Raw genomic sequence first — 13,208 nt, 5'->3', positions numbered from 1 at the left:
GCAGGTTCTGGGTTGCTTGATCTAAGCTAAGGAGAGATCACATCGGTTGATGGAAGACTAGATCTAAGGACAGATCGGGATCTAATGGTTTGAAATGCTCTATTATGATATGGGTGATTATTCGTATCTCTAGATCTGCATACTGACGCAATGTTATGTTCTGGATCTAACTAATGTCTGGTACAGCTGCAAGTTGAGAGAATTTATTTTTAGATCTGTACGCAGGTTGTCTTCGTTAAAAGAGCGTGTATACGCGGGTTTCTCTCATTGAAGTAGCGTATATCTTTTGAAGCTTGATTTTTGGGTTTGCAGTTGGGTCTGACTGTTATTGCAGTGTTCTGTAGTCTGCTCTGTGTTCTGGTGACTGGGTTTGACAGGGTATCAGTGGTTCAGTGATTCAGAGATTGTTGATGCAAGTATTGGTTGTTTTGTAATCTGCTATGAAAGTTGAATGAATTGTGGTCTTCAGATTGTAATGTTGTGCTTCAGGAATATCCAGTCTGAAAATGTATGAAAAGTGGTACCTGAAGGAAAGAAGATTGTAGGCCTGCACCTACGTACTAGTATCTTAGCTAGTACAAGAGCAAAGGGGGTTGGAGCTCCCTTCCAAGGAAGTTTGGAGAACGAGAGAGGGTTGTAGCCCTCTGCAGGTTGTAGCCTGCGTACTGGTATAAGGCTGCACCAGTACAAAAGATTGTAAACTGAAGCTCTTATTAAAGAAAGATAGAGACAACTTGCAGCAGGTGGTTTTCACCCACATTGGGTTTCCACCTTATATCATGGTGTTCATGTGTGTGGCTTTTGTGTGATGATCTGTTATACTGCATCTGTTTACTTTTAATATGGTTAATAATGTCTTGATGCATTTACTGAAGATAAACTAACTGAATCATAAGTTTTCTGGTTATACGCTGGTTTCCTTAGACACAGTAGCGTGTACACGCTGGTTCACTTAACTGAAGTCGCGTATATGTTTCAGAGTATTTGAAAAGTTTTATTGATCTGATAATACTGATTCACCCCCCCTCTCAGTATTATTTCCAACAGGATGATATTGGTTAATCTTGTTGACCGTATTCTGCGCAGGTGAGGGTTGACCGGGTGTTGTAGCGACTAAAACTCCCTCCAAAATTTTGGCACGCATGCAAATTTCGGAACTTACCTTGGATCCTGCGATCAAGCATCCTTGCTCACTTGTTGGTAAGCGGATGATATCAAGCTTCCCCTACTTGATATTAAGAGTTATTCATGTTCTCATCTCTATGTGGCATGTGTCATCTTGGGGATGGGGATTGTTGTTTATCATGCAAAGGGGATGTTGTTTTGCTTCAAGGGAAATCTTGTGCATATGAGTTGTTATCATCACATATACATGTTTCACACTCACTACACGCAATCTTGTCATGAAGGTTGTTGCATCAATCAGAGTATGTTTATGCATTCTAGATGGTCTATGATTGTATCACTAAGTGTCTGTGTGCGATCACAGTCAAATCCTATCACTGTTTACATCTATTTCATTGATCTCACACTTAGCCATTTCCTAAGAAACTTAGCCTCATCCAGCTTCTCGAAACTTTGCACTTTGCTTTTGCAACCATCAATCTTCCTCCCTTTCCTACTGAAACCCCACAGTGCACAGAGACCCCATCAAACACTGCTCTCATGAAATGCGTAGAGCAGTTAGGAAGCCAAAACTACTCTCTAGAAATGCGCAGAGAAGTCTGGCTGCCCTGCACTCAGAAACGCATAGAGGTGTCCTTCAGGGCCCCCATCCTGCAGAAGTGTCATGTGCCTCAAAACAACACAATGTTTTCCAAGTTGTCTTGTCAGTCTTGCATGAAGAAACTACGTATATGGACCTCCCAGGTCCACATCCCGACAACAGTCATTGCCCATTGAAGCTGTGATTATCTACCTCTCAGTGACTACAAGAAAAGGTGACATGCTAAGATCAACCCCAAGGAGTCGAGGAGAAGGACCAAGAGACTAAGTAATGGTAAAGGTTAGGACCGCATGCAAACTTTGTCAGATGCATGATCATCTCGGCGGTAAGTACGGTGAGCAAAGAAAGCCTTTCTAAGTACATCTCTTAGTTGAATTTGCAAGACTACTTTTCATTGTCATATCATCGTGTCTTCAGTAACATGCTTGTGCACAAACACAAAAAGTCATTTCATGTGTTTCTTCTACATGTATTTCTTCCTGCTCGCTTGTTTGACCAACTATCATCTTCCACATGCTGATTTCTATGTCATGCTTGCGACCTTGTTCTGGTGATGTTGAATATTTGTGTATGAGTTTTGTTCACTATGTAAATATCTATCACACTCACACACGATGTTGTAAGAACTGTTGCGCAAGTGTCGACACGGTCGTCCGAATGTTTATCTGAAGTGTCTCACTTGTCGTTTTAACTATTAGATAGTCTCGTAGTCAGTCACACTGAGACATGTTGTCTTTTTGGTTTGAGGTGTCTTGTCGTCGATTCATGTTGGGTGTGTGTTCGCAAGGTCATATATTCACGAGTTCACTCGCTCACACACTTAGCCACTTTTTCCAAAAGTCTATCGACTAAACCACCCTCCATTGATCAGACCTCCACTGAGCTGCATTGCGTAGTCTCAACCCTTAGTGACCAAGTACTGCTACTCAGAATTGCACAGAGCTTGAGGCTGCCTCCCAGGGAGTCTACACTGCACAATCTTGGAATCAACCTGGCTAACTGTCAACTAGAACGACACAAAATTTGTCCAAGAAGTTATCTCAATCCGCATGCCCACCTCTCTGAAGACATTGCATAGACATGAGGGATAGGCACCCGTTTCCTGTCACTGAACTGTCTCTGAAAATTGTGCAATTCTGTCAGTTAGTCCCCCTGCCAGTCGGCCTACTACTCCTCCTAAAAATTATGCAGTTTTCTTAGACTATCCACCAGCTGCACGGCATCCCGCTCAACCTAGAAACTATGCAGACATGTTCTACATGACTACCTCCCATTTATTCACAGGTTTGGCCATCAAGCTCCCGCAGCTCGCTCCCAGCCTCCCCTAAAAATCTGTGTAGTTTTCACTGCCAGCGTCCTCTGCTACCCGCACTGCCTTACTGGGAAAAATTGCATAGTTTTGTCTCCTAGCGAAGCCAGATCCCGTAGATGTCATTGTTGTTCTGGACTACTCAACCCAGCCTCCCAATGACCTCTACGCAATTTTTCTTGACAGTGCCCCGGAGCCCCGCATCCCGACCTAACCTGTGCTCTACCCTGTTTCGGAGCCTTGTCCTCTCTACTTGTCACTTGCACCCGAAAACGAAATATGATGCATCATGGTAGACTAGGACACTTATAGATTTGATGTCGTCTCATCATGAGTGATTGTAGATACAGGTACATGGATGAGACGTGTCACGACGACAAATGGGATGAATAAGGAATGCATTCTAGGATACTTGTTCGCGAACGAATGAACACACAAAGTGTACCAAGTAGCAAGCAAGGGAGACACATGCGCACTCATGAACTATCAAGCGAACACCGAGACCATTGAAGACTCTGTGCACCCTGACATGCAAAGGTGAAGCTATGGTACACCACGGGCACACTCATCACTCTGCATCATAGCATCTCAACGTGAACAACACAACCAGCATGTGCATACATGCAGCGTCAAGTCGAGTTGTGTCATGAGTTGCCTCGGCCACATCACTACTTTAGGTCATAATTGTGTAATCAATGTAATGTAACGTGGAAGTCCAAGAGAACCACTGATGAAGTCAAAGAGTCATGTAAGTCGTAGATTCATGTAAGTCGAACAGTCACGAGGAATGTCGAACAGTCACAAGGGTCAGTTTCACCCTTGGCTATATATACCCCTCATTTGTACATGAAAAGGAATTTTCACCTTGGCTCATCCCACATAGCCTTGAGAGTCTGTACTCTTTTCTTTGAGGAGTGAGCAGTTGCTTCAATGCCCCACTATCGGGGTTAGTGATGTAATGGTGTATGGATGTGTCTTGGAACTTTCTCATAATTCAGAAGCTTGTTAACAGGCCAGCACATTTTCACACATGTATTGTATTCGTTTATAAGACTATTCTTTGGATGCTTGTAATGCATGTTGCTTTAACCTGTATTAAGATAGTTGAAATATTTCGGTTGTTTCAGTGCATATGTTGTTGGAAATGTGTTGTATCATTTGTTAACGTTGTCTCACCCATGTGGACTACTCCGTCGAACACTCGACATACCCATTGTTGTAAACTTGTTATAACGACCATCGCACTCGTGTGAACTATTCCAATGGGTGTTGTATGTGTTATTTATTCACCTTTTGTTTGTGACTATCGTGTTCGTGTGGACCACTCTGCCGGAAGCTGCGCAAATCCTGATGTGTTGTGTGTCTCTAACTGAGTTGGGACTATTCCCTTTCGACTTGAGACTCACTTTCACCCTCTCCCTCTACAGTGAAAGAACTTTGACACAAGTGACACTAAGAACTCACTAGGAACACGAACCTCATTGTTTGAAGACTAAGTATACCACTCTCATGTGCTGACAAGCAAGAGCTAAGACATATCTTTAAGATAATGGAAACCGGGCCATCGTACCGGATGGACTCCTACACAAAACGATGTGAGGTCTAGTTGGGACTTCATATCAGGGAGATCCCCTGAATGTTGGCGGGTCTAGCCCCATCAACATTTATGGCGCTAGAGGGAGGGCCAAATGATAGGTTGAGTCCTCACAATCTGCTTTGAATATTCGCATACTTATCATGACTAACCACCAAATTTATCTTCCGGAGTGTATGTCTTATGGAAACGACTTTGAAATCTCGGAAGAGCTCTGGAATTTCTTGTCACAATACACATATGATGGTGGAGGCCAAATAGCCTTGGTTAGACATGCAATTGGAATTGTAGGCTCCTGTGAAAGACATGAAATCTATGAAGATTACATAGCCTGCGTGTTGTTCGCATACACGCTTCAAGGGTACCCACTGCATTGGTGTGCCACGCTGCCCGAAAAATCTATTCACTCTTTCCATCATCTGATTGCAGAGATAAACTGTGCTTTCAATCATTTTGGCTGTAAAGCACTCAATAAAGAAGTTTTGAAATTACAGAAAGCACTTGATGAATCCGTTGAACAATTTCACACATGCTTTTGTAATCTCGCATATCGATTTCCTGAAGATGAAATTGATTGGGAATTCCTCGATGGAAGATTTAATTATCTTATTTACATATCTGAAAACCTGCAATTCTTGGAATCATTCAAATACGTTCCAGTAGACCTCAGTGTTAGAGCTACTAAATCTAATATGGACAAGATCGTTGTCATAAGTGACTGTCCATCCTCTTCTCAACAAAAAGCTCCAGCTCCGTAATGCGATGTGGGAGAAGGTGTGTGCACATCTGTTGAACTGCCACATCGTCCTACCCCACATGCTCTTGATATCTATGCAGATTTGGCTTGCAAGCCTACTGATTTTCATGTGGAATTGTTACCTCAACCTCCGTCCCCGCGGTCTGTTGATCCTCCAAATTGTATTGTCTTGTGTTCTTCCATTCTGAACTCCACTCTTATTGTGAACGAGGATCAAGTTGTTGACAGATTTGTTGTTGTGCAACCAACCTATGTTATCATTCATGATCAGTACGTGCTAGAATCTGAAGAAGAAACCACGGTGAAGGATGACTCCCTTCCATTCGTGCCTCATCCACTCTATCCTGACATCTCTTGTGATTCTACCACTTTTGATTTTCCCTATGAAAACTCATCTCCGAATATTTCTACTTTTGATCATTCATAGAACACAATGGATGTCAACATGTCATTACATTGCGGAAAGGACACATCTTCCTTTGAAAATTCGTCCCATTTGTCACCTATCATTTTTGAAAACACAGAGGGTGAAATTCCTTGTTTCTCATCAACCCCTCTACATGATTCATTAGATCATGAGGATACTGGTGAACATCCCGAATTTTCTGATCATGATTATCGTAATCTATGTACTTCTTCATTTGATCACGATGTTGATTCACTCGTTGTCAATATTTATAAGCCACTGGTCTCCAATGATCTATCTATTGACGAAGTGGAAACCCCATAGGTTGTCGAGGAACTTCAGCCTGAGTTGATGGTTATGCCAGCCCTCGTTGTCCTGAGGTTAGTTCCACTTCTGATAAAAAAAAATTTGAAACACCCAAGTCTCCTCATCACTCTCTGCTTCGTATTGAAGATCAATATAATACACAAATTTCACTTCCTCCACCTGAATCACATGATCGCATCGCCCATGCATTGGAGGAATCATACATAGCAAACACACTTGCAAGGCGTAAGTTGTCTCTCTTTCTCATGTTTTCTTGTCTGTCATAGTCAAGAGAGTGTGCATGCTTATCATCTGCACACAGTGTGTCACAGCACCATGTTAAGTCTGCAGAATGTTTGTCTTATGCATTCACTCTTTTCTTTTTTGGGGATGTTCTAGAACTCGGAGTGTGTCGGTCTTCGTTGATCAATATTTATTGTTCACTAGTTTACACGCATATTTTTCATGCCTTCGCCAGCATGGGCCAGCCAATGCATCGGTAGCTGCATTGGAAATATCACTTCACGTGAGTAGGCCCATGCATTGTTTAGCGTAGGAGTAAAAGTAGTGTTTTCTTTCTTGCTTTTCTTTGCTTTCCGGTTTGCATGTCTGTTTGCTTGCTTACTTGGTTTGGTTTCCTTGCTTTCTTGCTTTTCTTACTTGTTTTTCTTTCAATTTACTTCTGCTTTTTGCTTTCTTCGCTTGTTGCACCCATAGGTTAGCCTCTCATGAAATCATGTTTGGTTCTCGAGACAAGCTAGGAAAATCTAAGAGGACTTGGACAGCTATGAACATCTGGTTATCTGTTGTCCTCTCTCTTTATGAAGAACCTGTTGTCTTCAGTCAATGATGCCTTGATGGATAACGCATTCTATTCAGAGTGAGCCTTGGTGAAAACAAAATGCTTGCACTTTTAACTAGTACCACCTGCTCTAATTGGTTCTTTTGGGTTAACCCTTTTCATCTCAGTAAAGTAAAGTAAGGTGATGGGGAAAACCTTAACAAGTATGTCAGAGGCATATATAACATACTTCTTTGAAGGAACAACCTATTCTTCTTTCAATAAGTCGTGATCCCTCTTTCGCCTTTGAAATAAATAAGTACCTATGCACAGTCTTTGAAAAAATGAATAAGGCAAAAGAAGAGAAAGGCTTCCTGCGCAGAGAGGTGATGCAAGTAACTCAATCGGGGTATTGACCAGGCTCGCTGGCAGCGGAGCGATTCTTGTGTTCCTACATGACACCACTAGGGTACTGTCCAGGCCTGCTGGCAGTGGAGCAACACCAGAGATGAAACTTAAACTCTGACAATCATATTACTTGTGCATCAATATGCCCCTCATCCACAATCGAAACAACTAGGTTGAATTGGCTTGGAATGTGTGTTGACCGATCAAGAGAATGGCAAGGACTACATCTTTCACACATGCTAGTGTGGAAGCCATCACGATCAAGGAATTGAACAATACTTGCGGAAGGGTTAGACTCACTTTTCATGAAACAAGGTCCATACAGAGATATGGAATTCTACCAGTGTGTTGCCAATGTTGTAGCATCTACAACACCCTCCAAAATGTTGGCTCGCATGCAAATCGATCGTCCAATCGATTCTGCAATTGATCGTCGTCGATCACTTGTTGGTAAGCTGATGATCTCAAGATTCCCCTCCTTGATCTTAAGAGTTGTTCATGTTCTCATCTCTATGCAGCATGTGTCATCTTGGGCATGGGGATTGTTTATCATGCAAAGGGGATGTTGTTTTTCTTCAAGGAAAATCTTGTGCGTATGAGTTGTTATCATCACATAGACATGTTTCACACTCACTACATGCACTCTTGTCATGAAGGTTGTTTCATAAAGCAGAGCATGTTTATGAATTTTGGATGGTCTACGATTGTATCACTAAGTGTCCATGTGTGATCACAGTGGAGTCCTATCATTGTTTACATTTGTGTCACTTATCTCACACAAAGCCATTTCCCAAGAAACCTAGCCTCATCCAACTTCCCAGAACTTTTCACTTTTCTTCTACAACCATCAAGCTTCTTCCCTTGCTTGTTGAAACCCCGCAGTGCACAGAGACCCCAGCCATCACTACTCTCCAAAAATGCACAGAGCAACCAGGAAGCCAATGCTTCTCTCTAGAAATACGCAGATCAGTCTCGCTTCCTTGCACTTAGAAACTGCAAAGGTGTCCTCCCAGGGCCCCCATCCCGTAGAAGTGTCCTATGCCTCAAAATTATGTAGTGTTGTCCAATTTGTCCTGTCGGTCTTGCATGCAGAAACTGTGCAGATGGCCATCCCAGGGCCTCATCTCGGTAGCAATCACTGTCTTCTGAAGCTGCGCTGATCTACTGCTTAGTGACTACAAGAAAAGGTGACATGCTAAGATCAACCCCAAGGAGTCGAGGAGAAGGACCAAGTGACTACGTAATGGTAAATATTCTTCAGTAGCATGCTTGTGCACAAACACAAAAAGTCATTTCATGTGTTTCTTCTACATGCCTTGCTTCTTGTTCACTTGTTTGACCAACTGTCTTCTTCAGTATGTTGATTGTTATGTCATGCTTGCGACCTTGTTCTAGTGATGTTGAAGGTTTGTGTATGAGTTGTGTTCGCTATGTAAAAATCTATCACACTCACTCATGATGTTGTAAGCATTTTCTTTCAAGTGTCCACAAGGTCGTCCGAAGGTCTATCCGAAGTGTCGCACTTGTCGTTTTCACCATTAGACAGTCCCGTAGTCAGTCATACTGAGACATATTGTCTTGTTTGTTTGAGATGTCTTATCGTCGATTCATGTTGAGTGTGTGTTCGCAAGGTCATATATTCACGAGTTCACTCGCTCACACACTTAGCCACTCTTTCCGAAAGTGTGTCTACCAGACCACCCTCCATTAGTCAAACCTCCACTGAGATGCATTTCATAGTCTCAACCCTCAGTGACCAAGTACTGCTGCCCAGAATTCCACAAAGCTTGAGGCTGCCTCCCAGGAAATCTTCTCTGCACAATCTTGGAATCAACCTGACTGACTGTCACCCAGAACAACGCAAAATTTTTCCAAGAATCTATATCAATCTGCACTTCCTGCAAGCCTATCCATCAAGCCTCCTGTTGGTCAACCAGAGAGTTTTCTTGGGTAGTGACCCCGGGCTTCACTCCTCCAAAAAATTATGCAGAAGCTGTCAGCATGCCCACCTCTGCTGACTGAATAAATTGTGCAGACATGAGGGACAGGAACCTATTGCTTATCACTGCACTATCTTTGAAAATTGCGCAGTTCTATTAGTCAGTCCCCATTCCAGTCGACCTACTTCTCCTCCTGAAAATTGCACAATTATCTTGGACAGTCCACAAGCTTCTCGGCATCCCGCTCAACCCAGAAACTGCATAGACATGTCCTGTATGACTACCTCCCAGTTCTACACATTTTTAGCCAGCAAGCTCCTACAACCCCCTCCTAGCCTCCCATGAAAATCTACACAATTTTCACTACCAGTTTCCTCTGTTGCTTGCACTACCTTCCCAGGAAAAATTGCGCAGTTTTTTCTCCCAGTTGAGCCATATCCCATAGAATTTCATTGTTGTTCTGAACTGCTCAACCCAACCTCCCACTACGGAATTTTTCTTGACAGTGCCCTGAAGCACCGCATCTTGGCTTGACATGTGCTCTGTGTCATTTCGGATCCTTGTACTCTCTCCCAATCACCTGCACCCAAAAACAAAAGATTATGCATCATGATAGACTAGGATATTTCTGGATTTGATGTTGTCTCATCATGAGCGATTGCAGATACAGGTACATGGATGAGACATGGCGCAACGACGAACACGATGAATAAGGAGCACATGCCAAGGGACTTGTTCGCGAACGGACGAACACACAAAGCGTACCAAGTAGCAAGAGAGGGAGACACATGCGCACACATGAACTATCAAGCGAACATCAAGACCATTGAAGACTCCGCGCACTTTGCCATGCGGAGGTGAATAAATGGTACACCACGGCACACTCATCACTCAATGGCACAACAACTCAACATGAACAATACAACCAACATGTGCATACCTGTAGTGTCATGTCGAGTTGTGTCATGAGTTGCCTTGGCCACATCACTACTTTGGGTCATAACTGTGTAATCAATGTAATGTAACGTGCAAGTCCAAGAGACCCAGGATGAAGTCAAAGAGTCATGTAAGTCAAACAGTCATGAGGAAATTCGAACAGTCACAAGGGTCATTTTCACCCTTGGCTATATATACCCCTCATTTGTACATGCAAAGGACTTTTCACCTTGGCTCCTCCCACATAGCCTTGAGAGTTTATAGTCTTTTCTTTGAGGAGCAAGTAGTGGCTTCAACGGCCCGCTATCAGGGTTAGTGATGTAATGGTGTACAAATGTGCCTTGGAACTTTCGCTTAATTCAGAAGCCTGTTAACAGGCCAGTACATTTTCACATGTATTGTATTCGTTTGTAAGGCTATTATTTGGACACTTGTAATGCATGTTGCTTTAACCTGTATTAAGACAGTTGAACTATTTTGATTGTTTTAGTGCATATGTTGTTGGAAATATGTTGTATCAGTTGTTAACAATGACTCGCTCATGTGGACTATTCCGTCGGACACTCGACAAACCCATTCTTGTAAACTTGTTATAATGACTTTCGCACTCGTGTGGACTATTCCATTGGGTGTTGTATGTGCTATTTATTCACCTTGTGTTTGTGATTGTTGCATCTGTGTGGACTACTCTGTCAGAAACTGTGCAGATCCTGCTATGTTATGTGCCTCTAACTGAGTTAGGACTATTCCCTTTCAATTTGAGACTCACTTTCACCCTCTCCCTCTATAGTGAAATAAATTTGACAGAAGTGACACTAAGCACTCACCAGGCACACAAACCTCGTTGTTTGAAGACTAAGTATACCACTCCCATGTGCTAACAAGCAAGAGCTAAAGCATATCTTTAAGATAATGGCAACTGGGCCATCATACCAGATGGGACTCCTACACCAAACGGTGTGAGGTCTAGTTGGAACTTCATATCAGGGAGATCCTTTGAAAGTTGACGGATCCAGCACTGTCAACACTGGGGTAGTATCCTATACGTTGCAATGGTGGTGTGTTTTGTGTAGCATGAAATGCTTGGCCATTGAACGAATATCCAAGGTACTGGTAGTTGGTGTTGAGTGGGTTTTGGGTAATGGACCCAATCAATCCATCAGTAGCATTAGATGTGCCTAGAATCTCTTTATAAGTTTGCAGGCACTGGGTGTTTGGAAGCACATAATAGATGTACCTGGACTTGGTGTAAATAAGCTCCAATTGTTGATCTTTACTAATGGCTTCTTCCTCGATCTGAAGGGATGAATTCACATGTATTTGGAGATTTTATATGTGAGGGATCTCAAGAATAAGTCCAAGAGGACTTTATCTTCAAACTGGGTTTTACACAGGCTACGACGTTTTCACCATTCATGTATATGATCTGAGATGTGGGTAGCGAGTGTTTATTTGAAGTGGGTGAGGAGTTCTAGACCCGAATCATGGCAGATTGGGAGATGGAAGAAGGTGAGGAAATTTGTAGCTAATGAGCTAAAGTTTCCATGTGACGCAAAAGGTTGGTCATCATACCATTTCGTTGCAGGCCCGGTTATGGTGTGTTGCAATAGTCGTAATCTAATAGTATCGCCGGTGATACTATTAGACGAACACCATAGGTGAAAGTCATGACATGGTTTCTTGGGTCTTCGCCCTATTTTCCTTCAAACATTTGAATATCTGAAGGGATCTTGGTGGGAATATCCAACCAATTCTGGCCATGGGCGATTAGGTCATTGGTTAGCTTGCTTAAATCTGGTAGGTTTAGCGATGCTTAAAATAGGATTTGTGTGTTACCTACCATCGTAAATGATTTTGGACAGCTATATGCAAAGGGGTCTTTTGTGGCGAAGTCTCAAGAGAACTACCTTGATGGGTATCTCGTGGAATGTTTGGAGGAGTGGTGTGTGGGCTCCCAAAGGGGGTAGCACTTGCGGACCCTTCTGGAGTGGTGAAGGGTGTACTTTTCCTGGTAGGGGTTCCGAGAAAATATGCAGCAATAAAGGAAGATCCAATAATGGTGGTTGTGTGACGTCCTCTGTGCCTAAATGGCGGGAGTCCTAGCACAACTCCCGGTAATGGGGGGAGGTTTAAAAAATGTCTAGATCGACAGGGAGCCGTGGGGTCCCCTATGGTGTCATTTAGAGTCTGTTCTACTTTGTGTATGGTGAGGAAAGAAGATAAGTATCAATGCACTATGATCACATACATAAAACAAAGCGAAAATCTAAAAGGTTTATTTTCCTTTTATAATTAAGCTATGAGATCAAGCAAACAAGAAAGAGGTTTTCATTTGTTGCGTATGATAAAATATCATATGTAGACCTAATCATCCTTTCCACTCTCAAATTAATTGGGCCTTACAAATATATCTCCTGATGGGTCCTGGGGCAGCATCCCAACAGAACTTGCGACTCCTTCCAACAGTCAAAGAATCAACCAACTTAATGGTAATGATGCTCAAGTGATGCCTGCACCATCACCTATAGGTAAAGGATGCCCTAGATTTTGGCCACTAAAGTACCTTCGTCCCATGTGAGAATTCGAGTCTTTAGCTTCTTGGTATTTAGTTACCAGTATTGAACACTATATGGGTTAGGTAGCCCCAAAGAGTACTTCACATACTGGACCTAAGCTGAACCCCCTATGAATCAGGTCTCTGCCATGCTCGGGTATTCTTTTCCGTGGGATGATTGAAGGATTTTAATCTCCCTAAAAATTCAACAATTATGTTTCAAAGGTGTAACATGACCATGGCATCTTATGGGATGCCTACCCCCTGTTAGGTCTCCAGGAAACTCTCCTAGGTTGTAGCTCGAAGATGCTTGGTAACATATAATTTTCAATAAGGTTCTAGGAACTTATTCGGATGGGTGATGGTTTGGTTCAAGCCAGATAACCACTTCTACTATGTTTTCACTCCAGACATGCATAAACACCCTCAGACTATAAGGCTTTAGACCACCAATACTCAACAATTTGTAGATTAAGTGAATGAATGAAGAA

Source organism: Pinus tabuliformis, chromosome 9, assembly GCF_031772625.1.
Source record: "Pinus tabuliformis cultivar Carrire ecotype Pingquan chromosome 9, CPIR1, whole genome shotgun sequence".
NCBI lineage: Eukaryota > Viridiplantae > Streptophyta > Pinopsida > Pinales > Pinaceae > Pinus > Pinus tabuliformis.
This window is presented reverse-complemented; position numbering follows the sequence as displayed.